A 16,117-nucleotide genomic window follows, 5' to 3' on the forward strand; every position below is an offset into this window, starting at 1 on the left:
GGCAGGAAGAAAGCCATTGCTAAGACAGCAAAATAAGAAAAAGAGGCTTGCCTGAGCCATGAAGCACCGCCAGTGGACTACTGAAAACTGGAAGGTCTTCTGGACCTATGAATCAAAATTTGAAATCTTCGGTTCATCACGCAGGGTTTTTGTACGCCGTCGAGTCGACGAAAGGATGGTTCCTCAGTGTGTGGCACCAACTGTGAAACATTGAGGAGGAAGCGTGATGATCTGGAGCTCTTTTGCTGGATCCATAGTCGACGACTTGCACAGAGTGACTGGCACTCTGAACCAAAAGGGCTACCACAGCATTTTGCAGCACCATGCAATACCCTCTGGTCTATGCCGAGTTGGACAGGGGTTCATCCTACAGCAAGATAACGACCCAAAACATACATCCAGGCTATGTCAGAACTACCTTAGTAGAAAAGAACAAGAGGATAGGCTTCAAATCATGGAAGGGCCAGCACAGTCTCCAGACTTAATCCCCATTGAGCTGGTTTGGGATGAACTGGACAGAAGGGTGAAAGCAATGCAGCCTACAAGTGCAACACATTTGTGGGAACTTCTGCAACAGTGTTGGGAAGAACTTTCCGAACAATATTTGATTTCCATTGTCGAGAGAATGCCACGAGTATGTTCGGCTGTTATATCTGCAAAAGGTGGCTACTGTGATGAGTCAAAAATTTAGATTAAATTATGTTCAACAAAACGATTTCATGATTTTTATTTTTATCTGCAATTGTTTATTTGTTCTATGCTTTCATTTCAGAGTACATTGAAACATTAAACTGCTTAAATTTCAGTAAAAACTAGAAAAATGGGGGTGTTCTATAACTTCTAACCAGTAGAGTATAGCTTCACCTATCGATGTCGACCTTCTTTGTTATGGGTTTTCACTTACAGTCATGCACTTGCAACGAACCTATCTTTACGGACGGAATAATTCCCCCAAGATTATGGACGGGTGGTTCGTTATACCCACCTCGACCGAGACCATTGCTTTTCGATACACATTTACGATACATAGAGAGAATTGGAGGTCCTCCCCCAACCTTGAACCCCCACGATTATGATGTTTTTGAACCACCCAAGACCTCCCTCCATGCACCCACCCACCTCTTGCCCCCCTCCCCAAATACAACCACCAGTTTTCATATCATTCCATCCAGTAGTTCAGGAGTGTATAGAAGTCAAACAAACACACTTCTGAAATTGTGTAGAACAGAGCGGTGCTATGTCCGGTAACTACTCCGACACTGTTGGGATGATTGACAACAAGATTTCAGGGTATACCCAGGGAGTCCCTACTTTGGATTTCTGCAAAATCCTTTTTTTAAGATTAAGAAAATTTAGATTTTTTTTCGGATTTCTCGTGGGCGTTATTATTTGGATGATTTCTCCATTTTGGCGGACCAGTGGGCCGAGAAGGGCACTCCCGCCCGGAGGGAGGGTGTACCCACTAGTTCCATTACACAAGAATACATACACGACCTCACATTACCAATGAATACATATATACATATATATATATATATATATATATATATATATATACATATATATATATATATATATATATATATATATATATATATATATATATATATATATATATATATATATATATACATATATATATATATATATATATATATATATATATATATATATATATATACCCCACCTTGCACATTACATAGCACTTACACATTAATCGACACACCTGATTTACCACCACCACTGCCACACCTCCCCCTCACCCCTTTCCATACCAACCGACACACCAGCTTCCCATAAGAGTCCCCAAATTATCAGCATTTTGTTTGATAAAAAAATTCTTGAAATGATCGAAAATCGTTTTCATGAATAATTTTCATTTTAATTGAGATGGTACAATGGAAATTAAAATAACTGTTAATATTTTCACAAGGAAAGAAGAAGGAAAAAAAAACCTGAATGTTTAATTAACTTTCATCATTGTGATGTTGCAAAGTACCGTCTAACACACCATCAAAAAAAATATATTGTAATCACATTCTTTTGAACCCGGTCATGTTAAAAAAAAAATAGTTTGTTAACACGACAGCATTAATTTCAGATTGCTTCGTAATTTCAACTCAAAATAATCGTCAAATTTCTCGTCAAAAGGGAAATGGCGATGTAATGTAATAACGCACAGTGAATACGATGAGAAGCACATCTCTTTATCAATTTAAACATGGATGGATAATCAGCTGGCTTCACTTCCATCAATCTTAGAGATCAAATAAACTCCCACCGGAGAACACTTCCAGGTAGTGAGGGATTGTGGGAAGACAATGAAATATTTACAAAAAAAAAAACCCAAAGAAATATAAAAAGCAGCTTCAATACACCAGCATTGTTCGGAACAAAAGCTTGTTGTGTGTGTGTGTGTGTGTGTGTGTGTGTGTGTGTGTGTGTGTGTGTGTGTGTGTGTGTGTGTGTGTGTGTGTGTGTGCGTGCGCGCAGATATTCACAAGAAGTATATTTAAAATTTATAATGTGCCAGAACAAAGCTCCCTGAGAATTCTTTCTTATAACTTCAAAGCCTGACGTCCCCACAAGCGGTGGGATTTCTGGAGGTCTATAGGAAACGGGTTCCATGGGTGCAAACGCCAAACTTCCGAGAGTGGTGTGGCTCCTGCACTCGTGAATCAGGGTGCGGCAACATTGCAACGCAACAGCTGCAAAAGGGCAGCGTTACCACTCCTTCGGTTCTGGCCTACTGCCACGTTCCAATCTATCCCCAGCCATTTGTTAGTTTGTGCATGTCCCCCCCCCCCCATCCGATCGCGCACTGTTTGAACTTGTGAGCTATGTGGCAAAAGCACATTCCGCAGCGCTTGCATGCAACATTATGATGCAGAGTAACCCAATAATGGATGCTGAGAATAGTTTATCAAAAATATATATATATATATATATATATATATATATATATATATATTTTGCATATATACCATTTAATAGCTTGGTTGTTGACAAAACACACACACACACACACACACACACACACACACACACACACACACACACACACACACACACACACACACACACACACACACACACACACACACACACACACGTTACCATACGGGCGCTGCCGACAGGGCTGCTTGTGTCCAGCGAGCAGTCATGTGAGCCAACCACATCTCAGCAGCTGCCCGGACAGTGCGAACAGGCCAAACGACCACAGCAGCCGCTTTGTCTCTCTTGGAATCGGAGCTGGGAATCCTTTCCCCAAATGCATCCATTTGTCGAGATAGGCATTCATTGTCTCAAAAGATAATCCAAAAAGCTTTTATTAGACCTCAAGGAAAGGAAGAGCTGGGTTTCAAAATTGGAACTGAGGAAGAGTTGTACGTTCTTCCAACACAACCCTGGAAACAAAACAAATGCTGCAGCGGCAGATACTTTGCGCCTGTGTCCACAACTCGCATCTGTAAGCGATGCGCTGCTCCTGGAAAGAGGGAACGGCAAGTGCTCCTGCAAACAAACCGTTTGATACCGGCCACATGGAGAAGTAGCTTGCAGATTTGCTCCCAGCGCCTGCCTTGCAGCCATGCACATGGGGGTTACGTCCAATAGTGGAGGTCAAGCATCATTAACAAAGGTTAAAGGTCAGTGACACGCCATCATTATCTGTCAGTGGAAGAGAATTCAACACTGCAGGCGGAATAGCATACACACAAAAGGAAGAGGGAAAATTAATTCGTTTATAAAATTAGAAAATGCCTTTTAGAAAATGGTTTCTTTCAACCAGCCTCACTTCACCAACAAACGCCTTGGACAATGGACAAAGAATTACAAACATCCATACATTGATAAAATGATTTGTTGCAAATAGCTTTCATTTCTACCCATCTTCTCCGACCGAAGCTCAGACGAAGAGGAGGTACAGCCAAGGCCAACAATTTCAGATCACATGTGTATATATATATATATATATATATATATATATATATATATATATATATATATATATATATATATATATATATATATATATATATATATATATATATATATATATATATATATATATATATATATATATACACACACATGCTGAAGGACAATACTGTACTGTCCCATATCCATAAGGATCAATGAACATTCAAATATATAGATGATAAACTGCCAAAAGCCATTCAGTTCTCTTTCAATGATGATCATTCTTGAAAGATGTCTACCAATCCTTTCAAAATTCCCTCTTTGCACCTTTAGTTTTGTTCAAGGATCTTTTATGGTCTCAATCTTATTTTTATTTCAATTGTCTACTTCATTTGTCTGTGAAATATTTACATGTTCTCTTCGTTCTCTTCTTCACTTCACATGATCGGTATGCCAAGCCTTCCCCCTATCATCCATCTCCACTATGAGACTATTATTTCTGAAAACGCACTCCACTTTACTATTAGGCCAAAATACCATTTATCTTCCATCTTACATCACTCCTTAAATTATGCAACTGTAAGGTCTGCCTGCATGTTAGAAGACTGACAAACCTTACACAGGATATGTACAAGGAATTTAAATACAAGGGGGTGTGGGGGGGTGACATTTGGTACATCAAGTCTGCGCTTTAATGCGTCTTCCTCTCGTCACAACGGTCGGCGTGGGGAATTCAAAAAAAAACTCAGAACTAGATACGTTTTAAAATGATTTCAACATACACGAGCAAATATAATTAATACGGTAAGGAAATGTTTTGTTTATTTCTTTTTTCTTTCTCACAGCAAAATGTCTGGTCGTTGTCCAAAGCAAGTTTTTTTGATTAGGTTAAATAAAAACGTATGTAGCGAACCATGGTTAGTACAATTCAGGCAGATGTTTAACTACTTTCACCACGAAAGTAAAAAAGTGAGTCAAACCAAGATAGCCCTTCGTCAACGACCCACGAGACAAAGCAGATCCAAATGCACCCTCACCGATTCGACTCCGATTTTAAAACCTCATCAATTTGTTCCTCATCAAATTAAGTGAAACTCTCGGCTTGTCCCCTCCACTGCAAAAAGCTCACTTTAAAATTATACGCGATATCGAGGCCGTTTATTCCTGGTACGTGAAACACCCAGCGACTGATGCCTGCGGAAAACTGATTTTTATTCGATTTTTTTTTTTTTGGAATGCTGGTCACATTCTCCATCAAATCATCATGCAACTTCGTATCAAAATTATCCATGGGTAGGTGCTCCTAAGTTGAAACCTTTGTATAAACCTATCAAGCAGATGTGGAGAAAACAAATTTAAAAGCGAATAAAGGTGAAAGCAAGGGAAGATAAAAAAAAAAACAGTGATGCCATCGGCCGACATTTCACAACATGGTCAATAATGGTTGTGGATACCTATTCCAAGTTTATAGAACTCTTTCCAAAAAAAAAAAGAAAAGAAAACATAAATATGAAATATATTACCAGTACATACATATATATATATATATATATATATATATATATATATATATATATATATATATATATATATATATATATATATGGAGTGGTTGGGATTGTAGATAGCTTTAAAAAAAGGATCATCTATCCAAAAAAATATACTCTGCTGATCTACGTAAATAAAACACGACGTACATTGTGTTTTGCCTGTCCCCCTTCATAAGGCGATTTAAGAAGGGTTTCAAAGGCCAATCTTTGAAAACGACTGTGTGTTCACTATGGTCGATATTTCAGGGAGGAAAAAATAAAAAATAAAAACTTGAAAAACATTTTTCATAAAAGAATAATTACATCTCTTCTATTGGAATTGTAGACGGTGACTTGCAACTGGGCCTCATGGGTGGTGTACAGAAGAGTTTTCTTAAATAACAATAAATAAAAGGCACAGGGAGGTGAAATTCGCTGCACGTGATGTGCAACACACACACACACACACACACACACACACACACACACACACACACACACACACACACACACACACACACACTAAAATGAGTGTTCATTTACGTCTGTAGGATGTCAAATAAATAATAAGATAGAAGCACACCTGACGCGAGACCAAGGCTTTAGAATTAGGTATTTTCATGAGGCTGTACTGTCAAAATGAAACGTCCGAGAACATAAAGAAAATAGGGACACGTTTGCACATGTCATGTTTTACAACAATGTTATTTTCTTGTTTCAAATTGAAACATCAAATCTTATATTCTCCTTGAATATCTATACTCACTCACTCAAATGTGTGTGTGTGTGTGTGTGTGTGTGTGTGTGTGTGTGTGTGTGTGTGTGTGTGTGTGTGTGTGTGTGTGTGTGTGTGTGTGTGTGTGTGTGTGTGTCAGTGTGCCTCCTCCATAACTCAAAAACCATAAAACCTAGCAGGCTGAAACTTTGCATGCACACGAAGAAAACTCCAAGGAAGTGCAAGAGTAAAAATTGTGTGTTTGGGTGAATTAAAACACCCCTTTTGAAGATAATTAACGGTCTTATATAAAAACATCCTTCATCAGGCGATCCTAGGCCCCCTCGCTCTCTGGGGTCTTAAAGCGTTTCCTGGGTAACCTCGCTGGGGTCTGAAGCCGCCATGTTTTTTGGCCTGCTCAACCATGCCTTGACTTGGAAGAGGCCACAACGATTTCTTCACGATAAAGTTTTTTTTTCTCACTTTCCTCACTCATTATAATATAATGGGCGTAAGCCTGGAACTTCTAACACACTTTTCTCCGAACATATTCTGTTCATCCTTCAGAAATCTTCACATTATGTGTTCCATGTATTTACGCAGGTGATAGCGGATTCAAGAAATCGAATATAGATAGAATTTTCAGAGGGAATCGATGATGTCACAATCAGCAGCGTTCGGCGGCAAACCTATAATTTTAAGCAAGCAAGGCTATGTTCCCTCCTTCTCCATAGATACACAAGAAAATGTGAAATTTTCAAAGCATTAAACTTATCTTTTTCTACTATTAGGAGAATTATATTGAGTGAAAAAAAAAATTCGGAACATGCCAAAATTAACCAGCTTCGTTGAGCTACATAATTTAATGCATTCACTGCTAGACCTCATGCCCTGTCCCCCAGAGGGACTGCCTATCAATAGCGTCTGCCAGATCTGTATCTATATTTCTGGAGGTTTCACGAGGTGCTCTTCAGGGAATCAAAGAAAATCTGGTGAAAAACGGACATGTTTTAAAAAAAAGGTGCAACATTTGTGCAGACTCTGAACCGATGTACCACGTGACGCGAGCACAGACGAGCAGGCAAGATGGCGGATTATCTGCAATGTTTATTTCACGGGCGATTGAACTTTGCGATGTCTCCAGGGTTGCTCTGCATTAAACTGCAACTCTTTTGTGGATAAAGTCATTATATTTCATTAATTGCTGTGTGTACGGTGAAGACGGCTAAAAATTTAAAGGGATCCTTTATGATATGCAGGAAAAGCCTGGCCAACCGTTCCTTATCAGCCATTTAATTGGAGTGCTTGCTTGAGTGCTTAAGCAACGTGCCGAACGCCTTGCAGTCGATAACGGTAATGCGCTTCGTCCTTTTGAGCGAATCGCTCACTCACTGCGGACACTTTTGCCCACCACGTCATTCAGAGCAAGCGGTTCGTGCTCCACCACCCCGAGCAAGCGGTTCGTGCTCCACCACCCTGAGCGAGCGGTTCGTGCTCCACCACCCCGAGCGAGCGGTTCGTGCTCCGCCACCCCGAGCGAGCGGTTCGTGATCCGCCACCCCGAGCGAGCGGTTCGTGCTCTGCCACCCCGAGCGAGCGGTTCGTGCTCCGCCACCACGAGCGAGCGGTTCGTGCTCCACCACCTCGAGCGAGCGGTTCATGCTCCGCCACCCCGAGCAAGTTGTGAAATAACAGCCGATTTTCGAGGCGTTTGCCATAAGCACGTGTTTTCTAAATTACCGAGCAAAGTTTTTTTTTCACCCGTCACAGGCAGCCGTTTATAAAGATTAATATTTGTGAACATATCACTGAAACATCTATATAAATGCAACGTTGTTTTTCGGTGAAGATACTCATGGTTTTTGGGTTGCTTCCGATATCAGCCGTGTGTGTGTGTTTCATAAAGTATATATATATATATATATATATATATATATATATATATATATATATATATATATATATATATATATATATATATATATATATATATATTATACACACACATACAAGATGAGGGTTTTAGTAATATATAGATTGTTTCGGGCCAGGGGTCGGGTGAGAAGACGACCAGGGGAGGGGGGGAGAAGCTATCTCGGCTCCCACCAGAATCCCTGGAATTGTAGGCCGTCACACACGGAGAATTCCGTGACGCGGCAGGTCGCTAACCGACCGTGAACACCAATAACTAAACCGCGGGACCTAGTTTCCTTCCGTGTATGGGTTAACCGGGTTACCTAATTAATCATGTGATTTAATTACCGGGGAACATGCCCTCAGTACACCTTGTCTGAACCGGATAACCGAGCGACACTGCCAAGGACGTACCGGCTAAAAGCAATGGATCGTTGGGAATACAGTCCCGTCAAAGCTAGGATTCGGACCATGCTGGATCAATGAAAGAACAGACAAAAACAAGCTGGGAACATTTCTAATAATTATTTATTTACAAGCAGGCGATGAAAGTTCCGTGGTACAGTGAATAGTTTTATTGGTGTGTGTAATGCAGGGAGAGAAAGAAGCGTGAGGTGCAACAATGTACAAGCAACTTACAAATGCAGACAGAGCAGACTTAACCTGAAATAATAATCTGCAATCTAAACTTATGAGGACAGGCGCCAGGACACACACACACACACACACACACACACACACACACACACACACACACCCCCACACACACACACACACACACACACACACACACACACACACACACACACACACACACACACACACGAAGAAGAGTTAATGAAGAGAAAAGGGAGGAGAGGAGATGAGGCTAACTGTCTCTGAATACCTTGCACGATTGCCTGATCGCACCACCAATATGTTTTGGGGGATGCTACGCTGGCAATACCTCCCCGACAGCTGGCGCGCCGTTTCTTGCTTCGTGGTACTTCGTGCAGCTATCATCGCTCCAGAGAATGAGATGCGACCGTCAGGCGTGAAGGGAGGGACTTGGGTGGAGAAGGCAGAGTCGGGGGGGGATGGGTGGAGAAGGCAGAGTCGAGAGCGAGTGGGCAGAGTGGGAGACGGGACCAGGTGGGTGGGTGGAGTCAGCGATGTGTAGGCAGGCGGAGGAGGGCGGAGAAGTCGAGGTGGTGTCGCAGGCGATGATGGCGGAGTCGCAGGCAAATGGGATAAAGGCGAGTTGGAGATCCAGCACGTGAGAGGGAGAGAGAACGGCTTCACCATACACCTTTTATAAACCCCACGTGCAAGGCAGGGGGCCACCCCGAAGTGATGCGTCGTCACCTGAATCGGGCACTCAGATTGGTCCTGGCCCCCGCGCGGCCCGGTCGCCATGGCCGGAAGCGGCTCCACTCCACTTCCAGAAAGATGGCCCCAAGCTGTGGAATTGTCTCGCTCCGACCTCACGACATGATATGCATCGCCCTGCACCGAACTCTGCGACATGAATTGCCTTGCACGAACTCCCGGACCGTGCCCTGACGACCGGCCGAGGGTCGTGTCGGCCCCACAAAACCACCTGGGCACCCCCGGCTAGCGCTGGTCATTGTGCCTGCTCCGTGATGCACCACGTGGCCCAAGCTGTACAGCTTGCCCCTGCTTGATCGCGGCTTCGCTGGCTGGAGAGGCGAAAAGGTAAGATGTTATGGCAAACCCATGTGAGACGGAAAGATGTGTGGCATTCGTGCCCTGCTCTGTACGACAATTAAGTGTCCCGAGAGACGCACGGGTTTGCCTTCGAGCAAGTTCCGCACAGTGCATGCGGATCTGCCATTAAGCACGTGGCTCGCGCTCGCGTTCGCCCCATATAATGAAATCCAGAAATGAGTTGAAAAGAATGAGCCGCTTGTGTCTTGCACACTTGTGTTCCATACAACGTGGTGTCATGGTTGTTTTTCTATTGTCGGCCTCTGACAATGTTGTCATTGGGACCAAGCTGCCAGCCATACTCTCGCCGATATTGGGTCAGTTGCTTCTGTGTTGTGAAAAACAACATCCGTGCAGCCTCTTTAAGAGATATTTGTTTGTATGTCTTTTCAATGCAACCAGCAATCTCATCCCGGATCATCGGAAGCTCGAGCCGATCATACTCTATGACTTGCCGCAAAAGTTTGAATTGAGGGATCGCTTGAGAACGCGAGCTCTGCACTGTGCCGCGCTATGCCAATCGGGTATCTGAGCACAGTGCCTGCTGGCCTACGCGAGGACCCAAATTCGGATTTACCTCAGGAATAAGCAGAAAATAAGAGTAGAAATGAAGTTAGTGGTGTAAGTAAACCTCGCTATGAGATCCCCGTAACGCACGTCCGTCCCGCTCGACAAAAGGGAAGGGACTACCTAACATATATTAATGGAATAACTGTCTCGGGATCACTACATGTTGGGTGCCATTGCCTTGGAGGCATGCGGCTCCGAGAACCGCAACAATATATACATTCCATTCCATTGGGACCATACTCTGTGCAGAGCATTGGGGCTACCTAAGCAGTTTCCTTGGGTATTGGGCACAATCCTGGACAGGATGCCACTCTGACACAGTATACCAGCAAGGTGGCACTCATTTTGCTGACCACAGAAGGATGACAGGCAGAGTCAACCCCACCTGGAATCAATTCAACAGCCGTGTGGGATTTGAACTCAGGAACCTAGGATCCCAAGCCCACCACCCTAACCATTAAGCCAACACCAAGCATATATATATATATATATATATATATATATATATATATATATATATATATATATATATATATATATATATATATATATATATATATATATATATATATATATACCACCCCCTCCCAATACAGAGCAGCATCCTCCTCCCACACCTGTCTCACTCTCCCCTCCCCTTCTCTCTTTCTATTTCTGTGTCTGTCTCTGGATGGTATTTGTCTCCAGATCTGTCCAGGCGAAGTTTATGTCCAGATGGGAGTTTGTGTCCAGACTTGTCCAAGTGATGTTTGTCTCCCGCCAACTTGGCTCCAGAGGCGTCCGGGCAGTAATTAATGCTCCACCGCACGTCTGTCTTCCCTTCCTCTCACCTCACACCATCTTTCCTTCCCACACACCTCCTCGCTCCACCTCTCCCTCCCACTCCTTGCTCCCACTCCATCCTCGCTCCCACCCCACCCCTCCCCTCTCCACCACTCTCCTTGCTCCCACCCAAACCCCCTCCCTCCTCGCTTCCACTCCCTCCTCTCTCCCCCACACCTCCTTGCTCCCACTACCACCCCTCCCCTCTCCCCCACCCCTCCTTGCCCTCTCTATTCTCTCTCTTCTCCCCTCTTCTCCCCCATCCCCTCTCCTGCCCTCCATCCCCCCTTTCGTATTCTTTTCAGCGAAGCGATCGTGGCGTTTTCTCATTTCAAGTAAAATAATTCCAACCCATCATTTTTGAGGCTTTTATACTATTCTAGGAACAAGTAAAAAAGACAATGTCATAGCCCCCATTGTTTTAGTAATTTTGCTGTATGCAGTGAAAAGGCAAGGCCATATTTATGTTCTACTAAAATGGCTGCCAGTCAAGCCATCTTTGATCAGATCGCAAAACAAAGTGAGGGGCATGTGTATGCCATCATGTACTGTGTTTGTGCAAAGTTTGAACAAAATCGGACCATGTGTGTCTGAGAAATGGTTGGGGACAACTTTAAAGGTCCCATGACACTCAAAACTTTCTGGTTATTTATATATTAACTTGACCTTCGTAGTGAAGAAATCACCCATGATTTTTGTTTTTTTTTTAATCAAAAATGGGATAACTAGACCATTATTTCGAACATTTCTGGTGCTTTTCACAACTTGCTTTGCCACGCCCCTTAAAAAAGTTGACTTCAGCGAACCGCAGCGTTAACGTCATCTGCAGAAACTCGCACAGAGTGGATTGACTCGAGATGTCGAGCGCCGTATAAAGTACGTACAAATGCATTGTGCACGTGTTTGCTATCTCATTGATCGTCTTAATTCCTGTGATTGTTTCGCGGAAAAGAAATTCTGCTTCTGAGCCGTGTATGCACAACAATCACGAGGCAATTACTTATCCCTTTACTACCTTGTCGTAGTCGTGTACAAATCCAATGCATGTATGCACAATAAAGGGCTATACTATGTCCACAAAATATAAAATGTGACTGTTGAACCTTTCCATGAAACAAAGAAACTTACAGGGACATGCAAGTAAAATACCAAAGATTAATATTGCATCATTTCAAGGCGCAAGGAGATAATTTTAAAATCAAACAATGTGAAAAACCTGCACCCACATTTTGCAGCTTATTGAATTGTTCGTTGAAACCAGCCTGCTGGGATAGGTACGATTCCACATACATGCAAGCCAGGTATGGCTGCACTCGACATACGTGGGTTTATTCTAAAGTGAAGATACTGCTTCCATTGGCTTGCTATTCATTAACAATTAGCCAAAATTATTTAATAAATGATCAGGGAAAAATATGTTGGCACAACTATGAAAGACAAATTTATCTGTCCTATTACACGGCCTCATAGCCTCGGGACTCTAACGCATTGACTTATACATTGTGTGCATGCTAATACAAGTTACTTGTTAACTCTAGAGTCTAGACTAGTCCGATAAATCCGTCGTCCGTCCGACTTGGCTGATAAATCTGACGTGCTGTAGCTTTCTTTTATTATTCTCTTTTCTTCATTGTTTTCTACTGGCGCTACATGACGACAGTAGCAATCAAATAAATAAAAATGCAACAGAACGTCAGATTTATCAGACTACTCTAGACAATTGTGTGGCAAGGTGTGTTCTGCACACAAGTTTTCATCGTATCTGGACAGCGAGATTGCTTCGTTTTATGCGCGGAGAGATACGGCCGATGACATGCGCTGGCCTTGCTTACGATTCATTCACCGCGGAGAAACATGTCCGCTGCGCTGGTCACCTCACCAAAATATTTCTGATATCGAGCAGTATGCAAGTCGAATTTACATTATTGAATTGCGAATAGGATTTGGTCTCACCAGTTGTTATTGCCAAGTCTTCCTTCGATGTCCTCCCGATCATCATGAACTCCGGGAATTTCATCGCCAGTTTCCTCTGCTTGTCCTGCTTCGGGCTCGAACTGCTAAGGCCGTATTTCATTTCCAGCTGCCTGAACTTCACATCCCGTGACTACGTTATCCGACAATTCTCCATCTGATTCAGACCAAAATCCTTCATGTCTCTCACACTCACTGTTGCTACCAGACAAATCAAAGTCCATGTCATCCATTATTCAAAACCAAATGTTTGATTTTTTTTAAAGCAGAAATGATCGAAGCGATTGAGTCGATCGATCGAATGTGGAAACACACAGAAAGCCAATAGAATCACGTAGACCACCAACCCGAGTAATTTACGTGCAGCCTTTGTCATCCTGTAGTTGATGTCATGTGGGTTACGCCCCTTTCAGCAGAATTTTTAGGGGCGTTCCCGAAGAGGTTTGTTTTTTTAATTCTACATTTTACATAACGAGTATTGTGAAAAAAACATTGTCAGATCTGAAATCACGATGGAAAACTCCTATAGGACATGTATATATATATATATATATATATATATATATATATATATATATATATATATATATATATATATGCAATTTCAGTACTTTTGGGTGTCATAGGACCTTTAAGGAACAAAATGGCCTCCAGTCAGCCATCTTGGGTCTGATCTCAAAAATAAATAAATAACGTGCATATGAAAGCCATCATTCCTCATCTGTGTGCCAAGCTTGAACAAGATCAATAAATGCTTGTCCGAGAAATGGTTGAGGACGTGTTCGATACCGGGTGTTTTTAAAATCACTAAAATGGCCGCCTGTCGGCCATCTTTGATCGCATCGTGAAACAAAATGTGCATATGTATATCATCATGTGTTATATTTTTGCCAGGTACGAATACAATCGGTCCATAAATGTCCGAGATATGGTTGCGGACGCACACACATGCGACACGAGCCAACGTGAACGATTATTGGAGCAAAGAAAATGATGAGGAAGAACCTTACAAAAACCGTACAAACCATCTCTGGGAATGAATTGTGACCATTCACAACTTGGTCCGTGAATCGTGATCCTTAACCGAAACAGAGGTGGACACTTCGAGACCTGGGAGGACTCTGTTCCACCTTCTGAAACCCACACATGGAGATAACAACCAATGACATATAGACACACACACACACACACACACACACACACACACACACACACACACACACACACACACACACACACACACACACACACACACACACACACACACACACACACACACACACACACACACACACACACACACACACACACACACACACACACACACGACCTCTCAAGCATCTTTCAAAGCACATGTCATACCCCTTGAAATTACAACCGGAGGCAAGAACAAAACCTGAGGCTGTTAATCGCAGAATGATGATTAAAAAAAATTCTGGGGTAGAATCTGTGACGTGCTGGCCTTGATTGCCGACAAAAGTGCCATTCAAGTTTTTTTTGTGGTTGTGGTAGTTCTTTCTGGATCATCATAATCATCATAATCAATGTGCCATACTCTTGACGGAGTGTCAGTGCTTACTGAGGCAGTTTCTTCGCAAGTCTTTTGCTGGGCGGTTGTAATCAGTCGAGACAGGAATTTGAAATCTGTTCAGGGTGCCGGTGATAACTCGACGACTCAAAAAACACCGAGGTATCATTGGCGTCCACCAACCACGGGTGCTGGCAGGTTGGGTTTTCTGGCTACATATATTTTAGTTAGTGTAGTAATATTGCCCTAACTTATAATCGTATAATCAAAAAGGAAATCCGAATAAGGTGATCTCTTGGCAAGAAATCGAAGGGCTTGGAGTTAGAATGTAACACAACTCTTATCTTCCCCACACAGATCGAAATAGCTTTAGCTCGTGTATTTGCTGGGGGTGGGGGAGTGAGGGTGTGGGTGGTTAAAGAAAAAATAAATAAATTTAAAAGAGAACATGACATATAATTGTGATGTTAATTGCTTCAATGCTAATTATAAACCATCAAAAAAAACAACTGCACGCACGATTCTGAACTTGACTTCTAAAAGTGGAAACTGTGCTGAAACAGGTTCCTTAATTGCCATGATGAGTGGCTGTTTCAAGAACATCACTTTATTGCGGTAATCACTAAATGGTTCATAACACAATTAATACTTTATAAATTATAACATCCATCCTTCCATCCAATACTGACACTTTTTCCGGAGCATCGATTGCCGAAGCAGTCTCCAGATAGGAAGTACACACTGGGATGGTTTGCCAAGTCAAGACAGGAATTTGGCCAGGATACAGGCACACAATGGCCAACTCTTTTTGAAAAGACTCTCGGGATCATCGATGTCCTCAAACAAATGTTTGCAGGACAGGACACCCAGCTTAACGGCATACTCGTTGATGCAATGCCCCAATTTGACAGTTTCCAGTCAGGTAGGAAATCGAATCCAGACTAAATAGCTCGCACCGATAGTGGGCACTACCTCCGAGCCATCCTCACAGTCCATAGTTTAGAACAGTCCCTGCGGTTGGTTTTGCTGACAAGCATGCAGCAGTTGGTGTGTTCAGTCAAACGACTTGTGAGACAATTTTAAAATAGAAGCACGCGAGTCTCTCAGAGAAAGTCTTCACTCCACCGTAACATACACCAACACAAGTAATGGATCAAATCCAGATTTTCAACAGTACTGTAGTATTACCAAAAAAAAGTTAACTTCATAAAATAAATAAACTTTACAAAATCTTAGTATAATTCAGTCTGTCCGTCTGTCTGTTCCCAGGTACCACAAAAACATCTGAACCGATCGCAACCATTTTTTGGGTGTGTAATCCTGGGACCCCTTGGAGTAAAATAGGCATAAATATAATAACATGACCCCCTTGACGGCTCCCGTAGGAAGCGGGTGCTTCTAGGTATCATAATTTGATTGTCGTTCTATTCCAAAGAAGAG

The 16,117-nt window shown here is 42.5% G+C and overlaps 1 protein-coding gene across 4 annotated transcripts in view; it reads right to left on the reverse strand.

Moving 5' to 3' along the window:
- Positions 1 to 16,117, reverse strand: part of LOC147022255 (small integral membrane protein 11-like) — a 44,481-nt gene that overhangs the window by 20,184 nt on the left and 8,180 nt on the right. Inside the window, exon 1 of one of the 4 annotated variants that reach the window (XR_015061140.1) lies at positions 3,118 to 3,139. The exons of the other annotated variants lie outside the window; for them this stretch is intronic. The gene's annotated coding sequence lies outside the window, so the exon portion shown is untranslated. Of the gene's footprint in view, positions 1 to 3,117; positions 3,140 to 16,117 lie in introns of those variants that run through there. 4 annotated transcript variants of the gene reach the window in all.

The sequence above is a fragment of the Eptatretus burgeri genome, chromosome 8, assembly GCF_056783735.1.
Source record: "Eptatretus burgeri isolate ZD-2024b chromosome 8, Ebu_testis_v1, whole genome shotgun sequence".
NCBI classification, from domain to species: Eukaryota; Metazoa; Chordata; class Myxini; order Myxiniformes; family Myxinidae; genus Eptatretus; species Eptatretus burgeri.